Source organism: Oryctolagus cuniculus, chromosome 9 (assembly GCF_051225735.1).
Source record: "Oryctolagus cuniculus isolate XC-2025 breed Fujian yellow rabbit chromosome 9, ASM5122573v1, whole genome shotgun sequence".
Taxonomy (NCBI): domain Eukaryota; kingdom Metazoa; phylum Chordata; class Mammalia; order Lagomorpha; family Leporidae; genus Oryctolagus; species Oryctolagus cuniculus.
Window position 1 is genome coordinate 97,561,231 of NC_142875.1, and position 21,243 is coordinate 97,582,473.

At 50.8% G+C, this 21,243-nt stretch overlaps 2 long non-coding RNA genes across 2 annotated transcripts in view; both read right to left on the reverse strand.

Annotated features, from left to right (window-relative positions):
- Positions 1 to 4,070, reverse strand: part of LOC103349020 (uncharacterized) — a 71,760-nt gene extending 67,690 nt beyond the window's left edge. The window contains exons 1-2 of the long non-coding RNA XR_016213420.1: positions 3,827 to 4,070; positions 2,183 to 2,353 (exon numbers count right to left, since the gene is read on the reverse strand). This is a non-coding gene — a long non-coding RNA (uncharacterized LOC103349020). The remainder of the gene's footprint in view (positions 1 to 2,182; positions 2,354 to 3,826) is intronic.
- Positions 4,071 to 7,131: 3,061 nt separating this feature from the next.
- Positions 7,132 to 20,801, reverse strand: LOC149124674 (uncharacterized). Its single transcript, XR_016213421.1, has 3 exons — positions 20,461 to 20,801; positions 19,400 to 19,472; positions 7,132 to 8,971 (listed from the first exon to the last, which is right to left on the reverse strand). It is a non-coding gene; the product is annotated as an uncharacterized LOC149124674 (long non-coding RNA).
- Positions 20,802 to 21,243: the final 442 nt, after the last annotated feature.

Consider the following 21,243-nt stretch of genomic DNA (forward strand, 5'->3'; position numbering starts at 1 on the left):
GTAAATGGGTTAGATATACCATTCCAGTTAAATGTAATATGCAAATCAGATTCAAATTATCAAAAGAATAAAACATGTATAAGTTTAAATAGAAAATAATTTATTATGCCAAGAACCAGGAATATATCAAAGGGAGTGAAAAAAGAGAATCAACAGACACTAAAAATGAGATGACAGGGATGCTGTAACCTTTCAACAAAGAATTTAAAGTGCTTGTGGTAAAAAATGCTTGAATGAAGGGGCCAGCGCCATTGCTCTGGTTAATCTTCTGCCTGCGGCACTGGCATCCCATATGGGTGCCAGGTTCTAGTCCCGGTTGCTCCTCTTCCAGTCCAGCTCTCTGCTGTGGCCCGGGAGGGCAGTGGAGGATGGCCCGAGTGCTTGGGTCCCTGCACCCACATGGGAGACCAAGCAGAAGCACCTGGCTCCTGGCTTCAGATCGGCGCAGCGCTGGCCATTTGGGGAGTGAACCAACAGAAGAAAGACCCTTCTCTCTCTCTCTCTCTCTCTCTCTCTCTCTCTCACTATCTAACTCCATCTGTCAAATAAAAAAAATTTTTTTTGAATGAATGAACAGTTACAAGCACACTTGAAACAAATGGAAAAAAAAATGGAAAGCTCAACAAAGAAACAGGAAGTCACAAAACAAATATAAAAAGAAAACCCAAAGGGAAAATTTAGAACTGAAAATACAATACTAAAAATTCAAAGTCTACAGGCTTCACCACAGAATAGAAAGGATCAAATAAAAAGTTAGTCCCCTTGGAAAGATGGAGGTCGGCCAGGTCTTGATGAACCTACTCGCACTGCCTTGCCTTTCTTTTTTTTTTTTTTTTTTTTTTTTTTTCTGCCTTGCCTTTCATTTCCATTCCACCCCTGGCCATGAAACCACAGGACCAGAACTGGGAGAAATCCAGCCACATGGCTGACCCTCTGAAGGCACATTTGGTTCTTTTCTTTTTATTTATTTATTTTTTTTTTTGACAGGTAGAGTTACAGTGAGAGAGAGAGAGAGAGAAAGGTCTTCCTTCCATTGGTTCACCCCCCAAATGGCCGCTACAGCTGGCACTGCGCCCATCCAAAGCCAGGAGCCAGGTGCCTCCTCCTGGTCTCCCAATTGGGTGCAGGGGCCCAAGCACTTGGGCCATCCTCCACTGCACTCCCAGGCCAGAGGAGAGAGCTGGACTGGAAGAGAAGCAACCAAGACTAGAACCCGGCGCCCATATGGGATGCCGGTGCTGCAAGCGTAGGATTAACCAAGTGAGCCACAGCACCGGCCCCTGCATGTGATTCTTAAATACAGACATTGTGACAGGGTTTTTGTATTCAAGTAACAAGTGATTTGCTTGGTGAGTGAATGGAACAGACTGAGTTCAGGATGCAAGGAAGGCTGAGAAATACCACAGTCATCTAATGCAATTTATGGCAGCCAGGAATCCCACAGTGCTGGCATGGTAATGGTTTGAAATGGGAGAGAGAGCAGGCTGAGTGACCATTCCCACATGACTAAATATCACTGTGAATGTCTATGCTTTGGGGGTGGGGATGCCTGAGGCCGGGATCCTATAGCACCAACACTTTGACAACACCCAGAGAAACACTGGTGGCACAAAGCCCTGCCCCACCCCAAGCTGGTCAAAAGTGCTTCTTAAGTGTTGGCCCTGAGCTGTCCTGGGGTCCTGCAGGCCACGCCTCCAGGTGCCCCTCCTAGGACTTGAACCACAGTGGGCTATGGAGAGTAGCTGCCCTAGAGACCACAGATTTTAAAGACCAGGGCACCATAGCACACAGAGGAAATGTGACTTTTACACAACACCTTCTGCACCCCGTGCCCAGGCAAGGAGGCAGAGCCGGGAGTTATGCCTGGAGATTGACTGTGAAAAGGGAACCAGGCCAGAGCACTGTTCTGCACAAACAGAACTCCTCACGCTAGTCCCAGGCTTTCTGGGGCTACTGCCCAGCCTGCCTCCACCTACCCCAAATGGACAGCAGATCTCTACCATTTGCTCTAAGATACAGGCTCCACACCTACCATTTGATTTCCACCAAGGAACACAAAGAGTCACTGAGGATAAGGATTGGCAGCAGAACCTGGGCCCTGGTGGCTTCTCCATCCCCAGTGCTTCTGCCTTCCAGGTTCTGAGCTCTTTCCCTGTGCATATTGGGTCAGGTCAGTCCTTACCTGCTGCTCTTCACACTTGTGTTGCTCCAGGCACAAGACTCCAAGGTGATGCTAACATGTCAGCCACGGGGAGAAGGAGTGCTACAGCAGAGGCCCCGATGTCCTCACTTCACACCACTATGGTCTGTTCCAGCATGGTCCACAAGAGTTGGCAGGCAGTTTGTTACAGGGCTGGCAGAGGTAGGAGAGGACAGACATCAGTGGTCTGGTTCTTACTCCCTAATCTCCCACACCTACATGCCCTGCCTTGTGTACCCTGTTAAAGCCCATTGTGCCAGCCAGCAGCAAACTTACCTGAGGTCTGCGCTCCACCTGGCCACTCAGCAGTCAGCCCCAAACAGCCTGCCATCTGCCTGCCTGGCTGTCTGCCTGTCCCTGCATCTGTGCATTGGAAAAACTGGCTATTAGAGGGGTGGGGTCTGACTGGGATGGTAGAAGGTGTGTGTGGTGGAAGCGAGAAGAGACAGGCAGTGAAGCTCAGCAGAGTAGAAGCAAATGGCTGCCCCTGCAGGAAATGCTGGGCCTCCCCACAACAGCTGCCAACTTGCTGCAGCAGAAGGCCCTCAGTCACTCACGGCTCCTGTGCTACCAGCCCTGTCCTGCCTCCTGCCTGCCTGTCTTGGGTGCTGACATATGTCCCTGTGCTGGGCTGTTGCAGAGGGAGTTCTCAGGCAGGAGTGGGGACGGCAGCAGGGGCAAGGGCGACAGGGTGTAAGTGTAACCCTGGCTTCGCTACCATCAGCCATTACTGATGACCCTGTCCAGCCATGACTCCACTCAAATCCTACTTTCCACAGCATCCCTGCTGCCTCCTGCCAAGAGCCCCTGGGTCTCCAAACCACTTCAGGGCTATCAGATGGGCCACGGTCAGGCTGGCAGGGGTAGGCAAGCAAGTGGAGGTGGCAGATGGGACAGGGTGCCTGGGGGTGGGGTCCTCAGGTCTAGGCACAGACCTGCTCACACAATTGTCCTCATACTCCCCTCTATGGTACGTGTCCACAAACTGCCGCCCAGTTGCCATTACCACCAATGACATGTGCTCCTGGACCTCCAAACACTGTCCAAGATACTGGGAGGGGTAGGAGGTTGGAGGTATGGAGGGGTGTGGCCATAGTGGAGAGACACTGGCCACGTGGGTGTCCTGGGGGGAGGTAGACCTTACCATGGCATTGCCCCATCTTCCCCTCCACAGAATTTGTCTCCACATCACAGCCACATTCCAGCTGCCATGTCCTCCATCGCCTCCAGAGCATGCTTCTGGGCCTCAGATCCACAGCCAGGGTCTCGGCCCGGTTGCCTTGGCGAAGGGCTTCAGGGTACCCAGGCCGGGGAACAGGAGCCTGGCTACCATCTCCTGGTTCATGTCATCATCCCTGTCCCCCTCTCTATGCCCTTGTGCCCACTGTGCCGCCTGCTGTTGTCATGTCCATTGCCTACCCCCACAGCTCCCCGAAGGTGCTCCTGCCCTAACAGCCGGGCTGGTGAAGTGGGCACAGTCGGGCTGCTGTAATGGAGGGGACGGGGTCGTACGGACACGCAGGTGGACCTTTTGAAGCCTGAACTCCAGCTCGCCACCCACGCTGTCCATACTGCCCTCGATTTGGCCCCGACCCTGCGCATCCTGAAGACACTGGAGAAACTCACCTGAGCAGGAACCCCACTCCCCGCTGCCATCCAGGCCCCTCAGCCGCCGGTCTGGTCCTTCCGTTAGTTTGAACACTGCGCGTGCGTGCCGGCGTGCGTGCGGGTGAGCGTCACTGCGCTCGTGGCGCTGGCAAGCAGCTCTCAGGAGGCGTGGCAGGGGTGGAACCCAACGTTCAAAAGCGAGGGAGATCTCCCGGCCATTGTCACTGGGGCCGCGGGGCAGGGTTGAAGCCAAGGGCTCCAGGCCTCTGGCTCCAGTGTGTCGCCAGTCTTTCTGAGCAGAACAGAAGCGGTTCCTTGCCCCAGCTCCCACCGGGAGATAAAAGCATATGCATACCTAATGTTGAACACAAAAATACAGTAATTCAGGTTTATAAGTTATTGTGAAAAGACTTTAGAACCTTTCAAAAAATATAGAGGAAAATACCTTTGTGACCTAGAATAGGGAAGGATTTTTTTTTAAAGATTTATTATTTATTTGAAAGGCACAGTTATAGAAAGGGGAGAGACAGAGATTTTTTTCCATCCACTGGTTCACATCCCAAATGACTGCAATGGCCAGGGCTGGGCCAGGCTGAAGCTCCGAGCCTGGAACTCCCATCTGGGTCTCCCACATAAATGATAGGGGCCCAAGCACTTAAGCCATCATCTTTTTCTGCCTTCCCACATACATTAGCAGGGAGCTGGATCAGAAGTGGAGCACCATAATTTGAACCCATGTTCAGAAAGGATGTCAGTGTCACAGGTGGTGGCTTAACCCACTGTATCACAATGCCAGCACTGAAGGCTGCTTTTTTTTTTAAGATTTATTTTATGTACTTGAAAGGCAGAGAGAGAGACAGAGAGACAGAGATCTTCCATCTGCAAGTTCACTCCCCAAATGGCTGCTATAGCCAGGGCTGGCCCAGACTGAAGCCAGGAGCCAGGAACTTCTTCTGTGTCTCCCACATGGGTGCATGGACTCAAGCACTTGGGCCATCCTCCTCTGCTTTCCCAGATGAATTAACAGGGAACGGGTTGGAAGTGGATCAGCTGGGACTCAAACTGGTGCCCATACAGGATGCTGGCATCACAGGCAGTGGCTTTACCCACTATGCCACAATGCAGCCCCCCACCGAATGGGGTTTTTAAGTAAGATGCAAAAAGCATAAAATGTAGAAGAAAAAAAAAAGGAATTTGGCCACATTGAAATTTAAGACTTAGATTCATCAAAATATGCTACAAATAGAGCAAGAAGCAAGCTACAGACTGGAGGAAGATTCTTGTAATGCATATAATTACCAAAAGATGGATATATGAAGAAAATATAAATAATCCTACAAATTGAACAACCAAAATAACCCAGAGTCCAACAAGCTCAAATGTGAACATGCAGTTTAACTGAAGATAAAATTTTCAGTTCATTTTAAAACAGCCATTAGAGGGCTGGCGCCACGGGCTAATCCTCCACCTGCGGCACCAGCACCCCAGGTTCTAGTCCCAGTTGAGGCACCTGGTTCTGGTCCCAGTTGCTCCTCTTCCAGTCCAGCTCTCTGCTGTGGCCTGGGAAGGCAGTGGAGGATGGCCCAAATGCTTGGGTCCCTGCACCCGCATGGGAGACCAGGAGGAAGCACCTGACTCCTGGCTAGGATCAGCGCAGCGCGCGGGCTGTAGCAGCCATTTGGGGGGTGAACCAGTGGAAGAAAGACCTTTCTCTCTGTCTCTCTCTCACTGTCTAACTCTGCCTGTCAAAACAATAAAAATAATTTTAAAAAACCATTAAATATCATTGCCACTTACTGTATGAATGACACTTTTAAGAATTCACTACTAATACCACGAGTTGATGCAATTCTAATAACACTTCTCCCATACTGATGATGGGAGTCGAAACTGGACAAACACTTAGAGAGCAAGAAATGCCTGGTACCAGTGAAGGCACATGTACTTTCAACTAGCAGTTCCACTTCTAAGCAGATACCTACAGTGTGGACTTGCATGTTTATTTCTGTGTTATTTGTAATAGAAAAGGGGTGGAGCGCATTATAGCACAGTGGGTTAAGCCACCATTTGAGATACCTGAAATTCCATATTGAAGTGCCTGGGACCAAGTCACACAGCTTTTCCCACCCAGTGGCTCCAATTTTCTAAAAAAATATTTATTTATTTACAAGTCAGAGTTACACAGAGAGAGGAGAGGCAGAGAAAGAGAGAGAGGTCTTCCATCCGCTTGTTGACTTCCCAATTGACCGCAATGGCTGGAGCTGTGCCGATCCAAAGCCAGGATTCAGGAGCTTCTTCCAGGTCTCCCACATGGGTACAGGGGCTCAAAGACTTGGGCCATCTTCTACTGCTTTCCCAGGCCATAGCAGAGAGCTGGACTGGAAGTGGAGCAGCTGGGTCTTGAACCAGTGCCCATATGAGATTCCGGCGCTTCAGGCTAGAGCGTTAACCCACTGTGCCACAGCGCCTGCCCCTCAACCTCCATTCTTAATCTAGCTTCCTGCTAGATTAAAATGAGCCTGGGAGGTCTCAGATGATGGACTTTGTACTTAGGTTCCTGCCACCCATGTGGAAGACCTGGGTGTCGTTCCTGGCTCCTGACTTTGACCTGGCCCAGCCCATGCTGTTGTGGGCTTTTGAGTAGTAAATCAGCAGGTGGAAGGTCTGTCTGTCTTTCCTTCTCTATCATTCTGTCTTTCAAATAAATAAATAAAGCTAAAAACAAAATTCTAAACATTCCTTAACAGGAAGGTAGATTTTTTAAAAAATTAATTTGAGAGGAAGAGACAGATAGGGCAGGAGCTCCCATGTGCTGGTTCATTCCCCAGATGCCCACAGTCAGCTAAGACTGGGCTAAGGCCAAAGCTAGGAGCCAGGAACTGAATTCAGGTCTCTCGTGGGTGGCAGGAACCCAATCACTTGAGCCCTCACCACTGCCTCCCAGGGTCTGCATTGGCAGGGAGCTGGAATCAGGAGCTGGAGTTGGCTACCAAACCTGGGTACTCTGCTGTGGGAAGCAGATACCTTAATTAATCACTAAGCCAAATACCCACCTCTGGATTGTCTTAATGCTGTGCTTATAGACTGTACTCCTGTACAGCAGCTAACATGAAGGCACTAGAGCTAAAATATACCCAGGTGGCTAAACCTCAAAAATTTAATATTGAGAGCCAAAAAGGATGCGTTTATAGAAAAGGTATAATGTGTCGCTGTTTAAAACTTCAGAACACTCAAAATTATGCTATATGTTTTCATCTTTTATGACTGCATCAGAGCATTCAGGGAGTGATAAACATCACACTCATTCAATAATTCCCCATGGGGAGGGGGCGGGGGGCTCCAGCTGCATCTGTGAGTGAGGTTGGCTTTAGGGATCTTGGGTTCTCTCACCTCTCCCTCAGGTGTGCCACGGGGGAGGCTTGGCAGGATATCATGCTGGCCTGCATGCCAGGCAAGAAGTGTGCCCCAGAGTCTGAGCCCCACAACAGCACAGAAGGGGAGACCCCCTGCGGCAGCAGCTTCACCGTCTTCTACTTCATCAGCTTCTACATGCTTTGTGCCTTCCTGGTAAGCCAAGGAGGGCCTCAACAGTGACGGGGCAGCCCAGCACCTTGGTCTCTGCAGCTCATGATCAGGGTAACCCCATCAGAGAAGCTGACTTCTTAGGAATGCCCAGCCACACAAAGATACAGGCAGGAAGCCCTGGGCCAGAGCAAGAGCAAGTTCAGCCAGCATCTTTCTGTTCATTCTTGGCTCTTGTCCTGGTGGGGTTGTCCCAGAGGACAGAGGTGATGTATGGAGGCCTAGAGGGAGCTTACAGTCTTTTGGAACCTTGCTGAGGAGTGAGGAAAAGAAGATAGCCTGTCCCAGCAACTTGGTGTAAGGGAAGATGTCCAGCCTACATGTGGGCTCATTACATACAACTCTCAGGGGAGCCAGGTCAAGTTTATGTCCAAGAGACCCAGGATCTAGGAGCTGCTGTTTAAATGGCAACGTGATGCTGGGATTTAGAGATTTTGGCTTCTGCTGAGCAAGGGCACTAGCTGGCAAGGTAGATTCAAGAGGCAAGGGTGTAGGAAAGTCCTCTTCGAGTGCCTCATTTTACTCCTTGTTCTCTGCAGATCATCAATCTCTTTGTGGCTGTCATCATGGACAACTTTGACTACCTGACAAGGGACTGTCAGGAGAGGTCCCTGCTACTGTGCGCCAAGGCTTCCCGTGGGTTTGTAGCTGCCATGGCTGCGGCGGGGAGTCTGCTGCCCTTAGTGGCTGTTTCTGAGCCACTGGGTGGGAAAAGCTGTGTGACAGGCACCTGTGCTGCCATTTCTCTCCAAGAGCTTGTCACCCACTGCAGCGTGTGGGCCACCGGCCCCCGCCCCGGCGTCCATTGCGGGGCCTTCTCTGACCCAGCGGCAGGGGTCATCCACTTGTAGCTGAGGTTTGAAGCCCATGGGCACAGCGATTACAGAAAACACAGATGAGGCAGAGTGCGTTGTCCTTGGCCTTCTTTCATTTCAACTTCAGAATCTCGGCTGCCAGTCAGCGCCACCTTCAGTGGAGATGGAATGTATCCCAGCTCTGTCCCTAATCGCAGGCCTGTTAGTCATTTTCTCTGACACTTCTTGCATTTCTTCATTTGTAAAGCAAAGAAAAGTGAGAACCTGCGGGAATTTAGTTCAGTAAGTAGCCTGGGAGGTGCCTCCTTCCAGTAAAATTCTTCCAAGAAGCAACAGAAACATCAGAAATTAAGAGAAAAGAGAACCAACCCAGCAAGAAATGTGGTAGGATAATGAGCTAATCTTTCTTTTTTTAAGGATGTATTTATTTGAAAGGCAGAGTTACAAAAAGGCAAAGGCAGAGGCAGAGAGAGAGGGAGAGATCTTCCATCCTCTGGTTCACTCCCCAAATGGCCACAACGTCCGGAGCTGCGCCGATCTGAAGCCAGGAGTCAGGAACTTCTTTTGGGTCTCCCACGTGGGTGCAGGGGTCCAAGGAGTTGGGCCATCTTCTACTGTTTCTACTGCTTCTACTGCCCACGCAATAGCAGAGAGCTGGATCACAAGTGTAGAGCAGCCAGGACTCGAACCAGTGACCATATGGGACATCAGCACTGCAGGCGGGGGCTTTACCCACTGTGCCATTAGTGCTAGCCCCTGAGCTAACCTTAAAAAAAAAATAGGAAATAGGTCAACTGCTACTCCTAAACTACAAAGGAAGCAAAGGCTAAAAAAAAAATACCAGTAGCCAATGCAATAATTCACTCTGAAATGAGTCTAAATAGATGTACTTTAAAAACAACTAAATACACATTTAATATGCACATGATGCATATAACATAGGAGAAGAATTGGAAGGAAATTCTTCGATATATTAATACTGATTATTACTGAGTGGTGGCTTGTGCCTTCTTCCTTACCAAGTTTTCTGCTATGAATATTGTTGCACTTATGTTCTATGGAAACGGTTTCCCTTTCTAAGGTAAGAAGGAATAATGACTTCTGGAAGGAATATGCCGTTAAGACTTAAGGCTTGATGTCACTTCCTGAGGCAAATTTTTGCTCCATAGCGGAGCAATGAAACGCTGCTATGCACAAGTCAAGATTCAGCAATGCTGGCGCTGCACCAACAGAACAAACTCCATGGCACCTGGACAGCGCCAGCTGGGACAATGCGAAGGAACTACCCAAAGGGGTCAAACACAGATGGCTAAGCTTGAGGTGCGAATTCCCAAGACCAGGGGCCAAGTTAGCCGCATGCAAACTACAGCTGAATTGTGAGCTAAAGAAAGTCTTGTCCACACAAAGATGTCTCAGAATGTCTACCAAGAGTGAGCCCTTACCGGAAACAAGGCCTCCGAAACCTGTTAGAACCCTAGGCCGGGAGGGAAAGGCACACTCTTGGAAGTGGCCAGGAAGAACTCTGAGCAAATATCTGCCCTCAGCCCTCAGCCCCGAGACTTTTGAGAGCTTTAGGACTGGAGAGAGCTGAGCCTTCTGCAGGGACCTGGGGCCGTTGTCGCAGTCCGGCAGCAAGGCAGAGAGGCCTTTGTCTTGCAGCACGAAAGCAAAGTGTGTGGAGTAGAAGCATGACCTACGTGTCGGTGACGTTGCACAGTCACGCAGATCCTGAGGCCTGAAATGATATGAAAGACCCTTCGGAAGGATACATCGGTTTCTTTAAAAAAAAAAAATATTTATTTATTTATTTGAAAGTCCGAGCTACACAGAGAGAGAAGGAGAAGTTGGGGGTGGGGGGTGGTTTCCATTCACTGGTTCATTCACCAATGGACCACAATGGCCGGAGCTGCACTGATTCAAAGCCAGGAGCCAAGAGTTTCCTCTGGGTCTCCCACATGGGTGCAGGGGCCCAAGGACTTAGGCCATCTTCCACTGCTTTATCAGGCCATAGCAGAGAGCTAGATCAGAAGAGGAACAACCAGGACTAGAACCAGCACCCATATGGGATGCCAGTGTGGCAGGTGGAGGCTTAGCCTACTGCACCACAGCACCAGCCCCATCCCGGCTTTTTGAGAGGAGGAGGGAGCAAGCCAGGCCCCCAGCAGAAACACATGCAGCCACCCCACCTCTCCCTGTGGGCTCTGGTGCTGCCACTCATACTCTCACAGCAGGTGGCAATGAGGATTCAATCAAGAACATTTAGGAAAGGATTTGCCACGGTGCTGATGAATTGCAGGGCCCGGGTTAAATGTGCATCTGCCAAGGAGGTCCTTTTGCCATGCCTCATTCTGTGCAGCCACAGAGCTACCCCAGGACCGTGGCTCCTGCAGCTGCTGTCTCTCCGTCTCAGGTCCCTGGGTGGGGCTCCCAGCTTGAAGCTCAATTCGTAGCCTTGGCATGCCCTACAAATTACTGAACAGCTGGTTTCCTAATTTGAAAGGTGTAACAGTACGGAGTTGCTGTGAACATTAACAATGTCAGGTTCACGATCAGAAATAGCAGCATCTATGTGGGGAACATCTGGTACACCGCGCACACCTCCAGCACCATGGCTGTGACTATTATTATTACCCTGACTCAGCCGAGAAGCACAGCTCCTGCTCTCGAAGCCACCCAAGGACTCTCCTTATGGGGAGGGATTCTCAGGAAGGGGCTTCATTAGTGATCCCTGGCCTTGCCCTCCCTCTGCCTCACCTGAGCCTCCAGCCGTGCACCTAGCACCTGCAAGCTCTCATGCTCCCCTCCCTCACAGCCACCGTGGACCCCAGGTCGTTGCTGTGATCTCCTTTTTCCCAGGTGAGGAAATGAGGTCTCCTGTGTTCACAGGTGCAGAGCTGAGACCCGCACTCAGGAGCCCCAAGGCCACACCTCCCCGGCCTGCTGCTCCCTGTTTGCATGAGTTACAGTCAATAGCAGTTGTTTTATTATTTTTAAGCAAAATCAGCATGAGCGCCCCTTCTGTCTAGAGGCTCACAGAGTGTACGGTGATGAAAGCGGAGTGAGCAGCTGCCAAACCCTGACTCAGAGATGGGGCTGGGGGTTTCCTCGTGTGGGTTTGTGTCTGAGTCGCTGCAGCCCAGTGCCTCCTGCTAAGGAGAAAGCTTGGAGTGATCCACGTAGAGCCTGGAAACCAAGTCCCCTGTTCATTGTTTTAAAAATGTTTATAGATTGATTGATTTGAAAGTCAGAGTGACAGTGAGAGGGGGAGGGAGGGAGGGAGGGAGGAAGGAAGGGAGGGAAGGAGAGAGAGAGAGAGAGAGAGAGAGAGAGAGAGAGAGAGAGAGAATCTTTCATCCTCTGTTTCACTCTCCAAATGGCTGCAACAGCCAGGGCTGAGCCAGGAGGAAGCCAGGAGCCAGGAACTCCACCTGAGTCTCCCATGTAGGTGGTGAAGGACAAGGACTTGGGACATCTTCCACTGCCTTCCCAGACACCTTAGCTGGATCAGAAGTGGAGCAGCCAGGACCTGAGCAGGCACTCCCATACAGTACTTCGGTGTCTGGGGCAGCAGCTTAACCCACTGCACCCCAGCCCCTGTCCTGGGTCTCCTGTTCCTGATCCCCAGCATCCCTGCATCCCAGGCAGAGCAACTGCTCAGGCTGCAGACGCTAAGTCCTTGATTTGGAACTTGGATTTGTTATTTTCTCTCATGATGTTGTATCTAAGCCTCAGCCTCGTGGACTCCTGCCCCAGGGTTCTGGGTCAATTCATTTACATCTATTCCTACTAACAACCTCCCTTGCCATCCTGCCTGGCACGTTCTGCCCCTCTGAGTGGAGGGGCACGCAGGACACGGTCCAAGGCAGAATGTAGAGACCCCGTGGGCTGGAAGACCCACCGCCACCACCACCATGAGGCCAACATTCAGGGGTGCAGGCCACCCAGAGGAGTACCTGCCAACAAGAAGTGCCCCATTACCAGAGGGTTTGCAGAGTGCAAGCCCGCCCTCCCCAGGAAGACAAGACGTGCTTCCCTGAGGTTCCACGTGGTAGCATACTGTGTGTACCAGTAACATAAAGCCAAATTATAGGGCACTGCCGCCATCCATCATAGAATACATGAGACAGGTAATTTACAAAGCAGAGAGGTTTGTTTTGGACCCTGAGGCTGGGAAGTCACATCTGGTGGAAGCCTCGTGCTGATTCAACCAGGGCAAAAGCACCAAGGGTGAGGGGATACAGGCACAAGAGGCCACGTGTGACAGGCAGCCTGGCATCATACCAACTGGTTCCCCGCCCCAGAAAGGCGGAGCTCCCTCAGGTGACAAAGACACAGATGCAGGCTCTGCCCCATAGCCCAGATACTTCCCATCATACCCCACTCCCAGCACTGCCCCATGGAGGAATAAAGTGCCCAACACAGGAACTTTGGGGAGCAGCACGCTGAAGCTGTAGCAGACTTAGATCAGAGGGTCTGGGGGACCTGAGCAGGGTCTGAGATGCTTCCTTGCTTTCCAGCTAACAAGGTACCTGTCTTGAGAGGTGGTGGAAGATGACCCAAGTACTTGGGCCCCTGCCACCCTCCTAGGAGACCGAGATGAAGTTCCTGGTTGTTGGCTTCAGCCTGGCCTAGCCCTGGATGTTGTAATCATTTGCAGGCTGTGGAAAAAAGCCATGAGAGATGGGGCTGGTGCTGTGGCATAGTGGGCTAAGCCTCTGCCTGGGGCACCAGCATCCCATATTGGCACTGGTTCATGTCTCCACGGCTCCTCTTCCAATCCAGCTCTCTGCTGTGGCCTGGGAAAGCAGTAGAAGATGGCCCAAGTCTTTGGGCCCCTGTACCCACATGGGAGACCCAGAGAAAGCTCCAGGCTCTCCTGGCTTAAGATCAACTCAGCTTTGGCTGTTGCAGCCTTTTAGGGGAGTGAACCAGCAGATCGAAGATTTCTCTCTCTCTCTCTCTCTCTCTCTGCCTGTACTTCTCTGTAGCTCTGCCTTTCAAATAAATTAATTAATTAATCAGTCTTTAAAAAAAAAAGCTGCAAGATGGCCTGGAGCTGGAGGTGGGGGCGGGTGGGGGGAGGTGCTGAGGTTTGCAGTGTTGGAAGAGTAAGGAGGAAGCAGTCTGGTTGGAGTGCTGTGAGCAAGGAGGAGGAGAGGGCAGGAGGCAGCAGGCCAGCGTGGCGGCAGGGGTGAGGAGCCCCAGGGCACTCGCCAAGGGCAGATGTTTGATCTGACTGAATTAGCAAGCTGATAGATGTGTGCATGGGAAGACTGCCTGGGGAGCACACCCTGAGTTAGGTGCTCTCTCCTCCAGTGTTAAAGGCACTTGAACAGAAAAGCCGAAACCTCCAGGCTTGTGTCGACCCTGGGGCATGGTGGGAAAACACTCTCAGCTTGCATTCTAAGTGTATGGGGCAAACACACCATAGACATGGATAAAAACACATGCCAGGGCCGGCGCCGCGGCTCATTAGGCTAATCCTCCGCCTTGCGGTGCCGGCACACCGGGTTCTAGTCCCGGTCGGGGCACCGGATTCTGTCCCGGTTGCCCCTCTTCCAGGCCAGCTCTCTGCTGTGGCCAGGGAGTGCAGTGGAGGATGGCCCAAGTGCTTGGGTCCTGCACCCCATGGGAGACCAGGATAAGTACCTGGCTCCTGCCATCGGATCAGTGCGGTGTGCAGGCCGCAGCGCGCCGGCCGCGGCAGCCATTGGAGGGTGAACCAACGGCAAAGGAAGACCTTTCTTTTTTTCTTTTTTTTTTTTTTAACAGGCAGAGTGGACAGTGAAAGAGAGAGACAGAGAGAAAGGTCTTTCTTTTGCCGTTGGTTCACCCTCCAATGGCCACCGCGGCCGGCGCGCTGCGGCCTGCACACCACACTGATCCGAAAGCAGGAGCCAGGTGCTTCTCCTGGTCTCCCATGGGGTGCAGGGCCCAAGCACTTGGGCCATCCTCCACTGCATTCCCTGGCCACAGCAGAGAGCGGAAGAGGGGCACCCAGGACAGAATCTGGCACCCCGACCGGGACTAGAACCCAGTGTGCCGGCGCCGCAAGGCGGAGGATTAGCCTAGCGAGCCGCGGCACTGGCCAGAAGACCTTTCTCTCTGTCTCTCTCTCTCTCTCACTGTCCACTCTGCCTGTAAAAAAAAAAAAAAAAAAAAAAAAAAAAAAAAAACGCATGCCAGAATCCCGATAGTGGAGCAAATCCACTGGCCTGACAAGTGTGTAGGAGCCACCCGCCGAGACTTGCCCTTCTAGGGGCCGAAGCTGTGGCATGGCCAGTTAAACTGATGCCTGCAACATCATCCCAGATGGGCAGTGGTTCAAGTCCCGGCTGCTCCTCCACCAGCTCCCTGGGAAAGCAGTGGAAGATGGTTCAAGTGCTTGGACCCATGCCACCTACGTGGGAGACCCAGATGGAGTTGCAAGCTCCTCCTGGCTTCAGCCTGGCCCAGCCCAGAACTTCAGCTCGGAAGCCCTGCTCTGACTCCACGTGTGCCTTGTCACTGAATTCATCCGCCCAGACCCAGCAGATTGGGGTAAGTGTTGGCAAAGAGCAGCAGAAGCTGGACAGGCACATCACTGCTGATTTGTTGAGCCTACCGTGTGCACAGGGAACAGAGCTGAAGGGACTTCCCCTGCCCTCCTGGAACTTGGGGTCTGACAGCAAAACTGGACAGAGGTGTCCCGAACTGACACCATGGTCTCCTAAAGTTCTCCACCCTCCAGGCCTTGGAAGCCGAGTTCAGCATTGTTCTGGGAATGGCCAGGCCAGGGTGGTGCATTGGTCAGGGTCAGGGTCAGGAGGGAGCCAGAGCCTGGCTGTCCCATGAGCACAGGTCTGCAGGAGGGCATTAGAGAAGACCCCTGCACCTTCCCAAGAGGGGGCGCTCTGCCCAGGAGGTGTAGATAGCACTGCTTCCCCTGCAGCTGCTCTGGCCACAGGCCCCACACCAGGTCAAGGTCAGAGCCCAACTTGCATCTGCTCTAACCATATCTGTGCATTGTTCTCTTCCTTTCTTGAAACGTTCTCCCAAATGAGTTCTTTCAAGCCCGATATGGGACCTAAATTAGTATTCTGCCCTTCCAGGACAATTGCATACACCCAGCATCCCCTGGTCTTCCCCTGGCCGGGAGGGGCTGAGCCTGACATTCGATCACCTCACAGCTTGGTCCTCTGCGAGGAGTGGAGCAGACACCCGCATCCCTGGGCGTTCACCTGCTCGGTCTCTGTGCTAGCTGTGGTACGTGTTTGCACAGTACAACCGTAAAAACCCACCCTGAGAACAGGAATCTATTGGGACAGCATCAAGTATCTCACAGAGTGGAAGGGAAGACTCTGGGAGTTGCCGAGGGGCTGCCACGACAGCCAGGTTTATGTAAGGACAAAGTTAACGTGGACGCCAAGGCACCTGCTGCTGTCCCACCTGTTGGAAGCAGCGTTGCCGCCTCCACTCCGCCAGCGGGGGGCTCAACCCCCTGGGCCTCTGCCGCATTCACTGCAGCCACAATGTCTAGGTGGGGCCCTCTGGCAGGCAAGAGCAGGTCGTGTCTTTGGGCTGAGGGTGGCCCTGGCTCCTGTTCTTAGAACCTAAGAAGGGCTTTGAGATGGTGAGCCACAGAGAAAAGTAACAACTGCCCGTCCTCATCACAGAGGGCTGTACTGACTCAGGGCAGAATCTTTCCATTGCTCTGGACCCCAAGCTCTTGCTCAGCAGACAAATTCCATTGAAATGGCAACGAGGTCTGAAAATGTAAGCCATAAGGAAATAGCACAATTGTAATCTTAGGCGAAATCAGGGTAGACCAGAAGGCCTGGAAATGGACCCAGCAGAAAGGGCCCTGGAGTTCCCTCCACCTGAGACAGGAAGCACAGTCCCCACAATCAGCACAGAAGCTGACCCTCGGGAGCCCAGATACTGGAATGATCAGACATGGATCTTGAAATGACCATGATTAAGATGGCCACGGAATGGGGCCGGCGCTGTGGCACAGTAGGTTAATCCTCTGCCTGTATCCCATATGGGCACCGGTTCTAGTCCTGGCTGCTCCTCTTCCACTCCAGCTCTCTGCTATGGCCTGGGAAAGCAATAGAAGATGGCCCAAGGCCTTGGGCTCCTGCACCCATGTGGGAGACCCAGAAGAAGCTCCTGGCTCCTGGCTTTGGATCAGCCCAGTTCCGACAACTGTAGCCATTTGGGGAGTGAACCAGCGGATGGAAGACCTTTCTGTCTGTCTCTTCCTCTCACTATCTGTAATTCTATCTCTCAAATAAATAAATAAAATCTTTAAAAAAAAAAAAAAGATGGTCATGGAATTAAACAAGACGGAAATATTCAGATGTGAACTGTTAAGTGTAAAAAGCTCAAATGGTGGGACTGGCATTGTGGCATAGCAGGTAAAGCCTCCTGTAGCGCCAGCATCCCATATGGGCACCAGTTCGAGTCCCAGCTGTTCCACTTCCAATCCAGCTCTCTGCTATGGCCTGGGAAGGCTGTGGAAGATGGCCCAAGTCCTTGGACCCCTGCACCCATGTGGGAGACCAGGAAGTAGCTTCTGGCTCCTGACTTCAGCCTGGCCCAGCCCTGGCCATTGTGGCCATTTGGGGATTAAACCAGCAGATGGAAAATCTCTCTCTCTCTCTGTAACTTTACCTTTCACATAAATAAAAAAAAGAGTCCTATCTGCAAATCACATTGAATCTGTTTTAAAAAAAAAACGAATTAAACTTTTTAAAAATTTTTTCTTAAAAATAAAGAGATTGAGGAATGTGGGCAGAGCCCACAGGGATGGGGATTGGCGCCCTTATGAAAGAGGTGTGAGGCTCCCGCTTGCTTCTGCTGGGGACAGTAATGCAAGCAGGTGCCGCCTCTGCTGCAGACAGCAGTCCCCTACCAGACGCTGCATCTGTGGCGCCCTCGTCTTGGCTTCTCACCTCTAGAACTGTGAGCAATACTTTTCTGCTGTTTAGAAATTTTAAAAAGCTTTATAATATTGGATGGGAAATTACAAGGCTCTGATACTTTCAAAGGACCCACCAAGGTCTGAGTGCCACGGCTGCCTCTACTCCCACCAGCAGTTCGTGGTGTCCTTTTGTAGCCCTTATTATGTAATTACTGGGGCTGCGCTGTGGCATAGTGGTTAGTGCCACTGCCTGCAGTGTCAGCAACCCATATGGGCACTGGTTCGAGTCCTGGCTGCTCCACTTCTGATCCAGCTCTCTGCTGTTGCCTGGGAAGGCAGTGGAGGATGGCCCAGCTCCTTGGGCCCCTGAACCTGTGTAGGAGACCCAGAGAAGGCTCCTGGCTCCTGGCCTCAGGTCGGCACAGCTTCAGCCATTGTGGCCATCTGGGGAGTGACCCAGGGGATAGAAGACCTCTCTCTCTGTCTCTGCTTCTGCCTCTCTCTAGCTCTGCCTTTCAAATAAATAAATAAATTTTTTTTAAAAAAATAGGTAATTCCTGTTTTGATTTGAATTTCTGTAGTTATTTAATATATTACTTTGATATAATTGTATATCCTTTACCTTTATCCATTTTTATATTGGGGTATCTTTAAATTGATTCACAAAATCAACTTTCTATTAAAGACAGTAACATTTTGTCACAAGTTGCAAAAAAAATTTAAATGGTTGAATACAGAAATTATAGTTAAAATTCAGTGGAGGGATTTAGCAGCAGATTAGATAGCCCTTAAGAGAAAATTAGTCAAGAATATCATATAAGGGGCTGGCATTGTGGCACAGCAGGTTACGCCACCACTTGCAATGCTGATTCGAATCTCAGCTGCTCCAGCTTCCTGCTAATGTGCCCGGCCCCCTGAACCCATGTGGGAGACTCAGGTGAAGCTCCTGGCTCCTGGATTCAGCCTGGCCCAGCCCCAGCCATTGCAGCCATTTAGGAGGGAAAATAACCAGCAGGTGGAAGATCTCTCTTTCTCTCTGCCTCTCCCCCCACCGCACCACCCCGTAGCTCTGCCTTTCAATTACTAAATAAATCTTGAAAATTAAGTTAAATTTTAAAAGAATATCAAAATATACAGACTGAAGCATGGAGAGAAACAGAGATAAAGATCACAGAAGGGAGAGACAGAGCCATATTGCTCACAGCAGAAGTGACTTAGGATACATGTTAGTGGGGTCCCAGAAGGACAGAGAGTTAATGGAGAAGAAGCAATATCTAAAGACATGTTTAAAGCTGATTAAAAATATTGGGTCACATATCCAGCAAAATAGGATCCCCAGGCAGGAGAGGTATAAGAAAAGCAAAGTGAGGCATAGTATCATAAAAGTGATGAAAGCTGAAAAACGGAGCAGAGAAAATCTTAAAAGAAACCAGGATGCTGGGAGGTTTCGCCATCAGAGACCAACAGTGAGACTGACCGCTAACTTTCTTTTTTCTTCTTCTTTTTTTTTAAAGAATTATTTATTTATTTATTTATTTATTTGAAAGTGAGAGGCAGAAGCAGAGAGAGAGAGCTCTTTCATCTGCTGGTTCACTCCCCAAATGGCTGAAACAGCTGGAGCTGTGCCGATCTGAAGCCAGCAGCCAGGAGCTTCTTCCAGGTCTCCCACATGGGTCCAGGAACCCAAAGACTTGGGCCCTCTTCTGCTGCTTTCCCAGGCCATAGCAGGGAGCTGGATCGGAAGTGGAGCTGCCAGGACTTGAACCAGTGTCCATATGGGATGCCGGCACTACAGGCAGCAGCTTTACCCTCTACACAACAGCACTGGCCCCTGGCCGCTAACTTTCATCAGAACACTAGAAGTCAAAAACCATGAGATCAGGGTGGCGTTGTGGCATAGGAGATACAGCTGCCGTCTGCAACACCAGCATCCCATGTAGGCACCAGTTCAATTCCTGGCTGCTTCAGTTCCGATCTATCCCCCTGCCAATGCACCTGGGAAAGCAGCAGAGTATGGCCGAGTCCCTGGGCCCCTGCACCCACATGGGAGACCTGGGAGATGCTCCTAGCTCCTGGCTTCAGTTTGGCCCAGACCTGGCCATTGTAGTCATTTGGAGAGTGAGTCAGCAGATGGAAGTTCTCTCTTCTCTCTCTCTCTCTCTCTCTCTCTCTCTTTCTCTTTCTCTTTCTCAAATTAAACAATAAATAAATCCTTTAAAATTTTTTGGGCAAGCTGAAATTATTTCCAGACAACAAAATCTGGGCCAAGTGTTACCAGCACATACATACCAGAGAATGTTCTTTAGAGAAAGAAAAACGACCTCTGGAGAAAGCACAGGAATGCAGGAAGCAATGAAAATCCCTGGAAGGAGGAAATATGATCGCGGTGAACTCAACAGCAAGCTGGGGAGCAATCACGTTGCTGCTTTACAGGGTCTTAAAGATACCAAGAGCAGCAGCATGCCAGCTGCAGTTACCAAGGCAGGAAGAAAGGACTTTCAGATAAGGTCTTTGAATTCCCCGGGAAGCGACCAACGTGCCCTTTTATACTGGACTCCAGTCAGCCAAGGGTGCTTGTTGTATTCTTCATGGTCCACAAGTGGGAAAGAGAGCATACCTAAATAAAGGCCAGCCAGAAGACAAAATGGGGAAGAAGAGGAATTGGAACAGGTGCAGCCATTGGAAAAAAAACAGTGAAAGAGACAATGCACAGAGAGAGCGCCCATCCACTGATTCACTCCCCAAGCGCTGGGGCCGGAGTCACAAGCTGGGTGGCGGGGAGCCAATTACGTGAGCCATCACCACTGCTCCCCGGGGTCTGTGTTAGCAGGAAACTGGGATCCGAGCTGGAGCTGAGAAGCAGCTCTGAGGCACTCCAAGGTGGGATGTGAGTGTGTTCACCCTTACGCCAAATGTCTGTCCACGCCCATCAGAATGGATTTCAAAAGCAATAACAACATACTGCTTGTAGGGGCAGCTCCTTAAAGATAAGGATGAAGGAGGTTTGCAGGTTAAAACATGCAAAAAATACAAACCTTAAACTGTGACCTGAGCACTAATGAGAGCAGAGGTAAGGAAGACCCTCCCACCATTACAGGAAGACAGAGGACCCCGCTGTGGCGGAGCGTTCCTTGGGTGTATCTAAGAACACGGAAGATGCTCATTCTCTTCCCAGAGACGGGGTGAATGAGGCAGCCTCACCACTAGCCCTCCTGTCGTTTCTCTAATACACCCGGAGAGAAAACGGCTTAATCATAGGCATGCAGCATTGGCTGCTGATCACCCATTCAGCGCCGGCCTGTTGCCACTGCTTCCCCAGTTAATTGAGTCAATCCAACACTGAAACCCACCTTTGGGACTGGCCACAGCACTTCCTGCTCCATGCCACCATGCCACTCTCGCCAGCCCTGCTGGACCAACTGTTATGGTTGCTTAAGCCTCCGGGCAAGAGGGAGACTCTCTCTCTCTCTCTCTCTCTCTCTCTCTCTCTCTCTCTCAACCTCCGGTGCAGCACATGGGCTTCTGATCCAGCAGTGGCTCCCACAGGTGTCAGCTCCCCCAGTGTGGCGGGAGGCTCCTCCTGGCACCTGTTCCCCACCTCCCTGTCTCTGGTCTTGACTTTGAGCCATTGTGTGATCCCATCCTGAGTTAATTGGCTCTGATTTCTCCTTAATGGTTGCATCTCAAGCTCTATGGATTTTTCTTTCTCTGATTCTCCTATCCCTTAACTTACTACCAGTATCTTCAAGTCATTGACCAATCAAGTTCAACTCATTAAGCAATCAAGTTCAATTCATTAAGCAATCAGTTCAAGTTCAATTCACTAAAGGATCATTTCTTACAAGAGCAGGTTTGAAGAGGCTTGGGCATAGTCCATACAATTTGAATGCCAAAAGGATTAATGAATACTATTGATTAAAACACATTAAATATATGCATATAAAAATCCATGATCCCATGATAGAAGAGAGAGAGAGAGAGAGAGAGAGAGAGAGAGAGAGAGAGAGAGGAGAACTACAGAAAAAAACACAAAGAACTTTATTTGCCACACCCACAGTGATGCCCATTGCACCATTTCCTCCTCTTGAATGTTGGTACCTGTGGGGAGCAATCCGGACTAGACTGAGTTACTG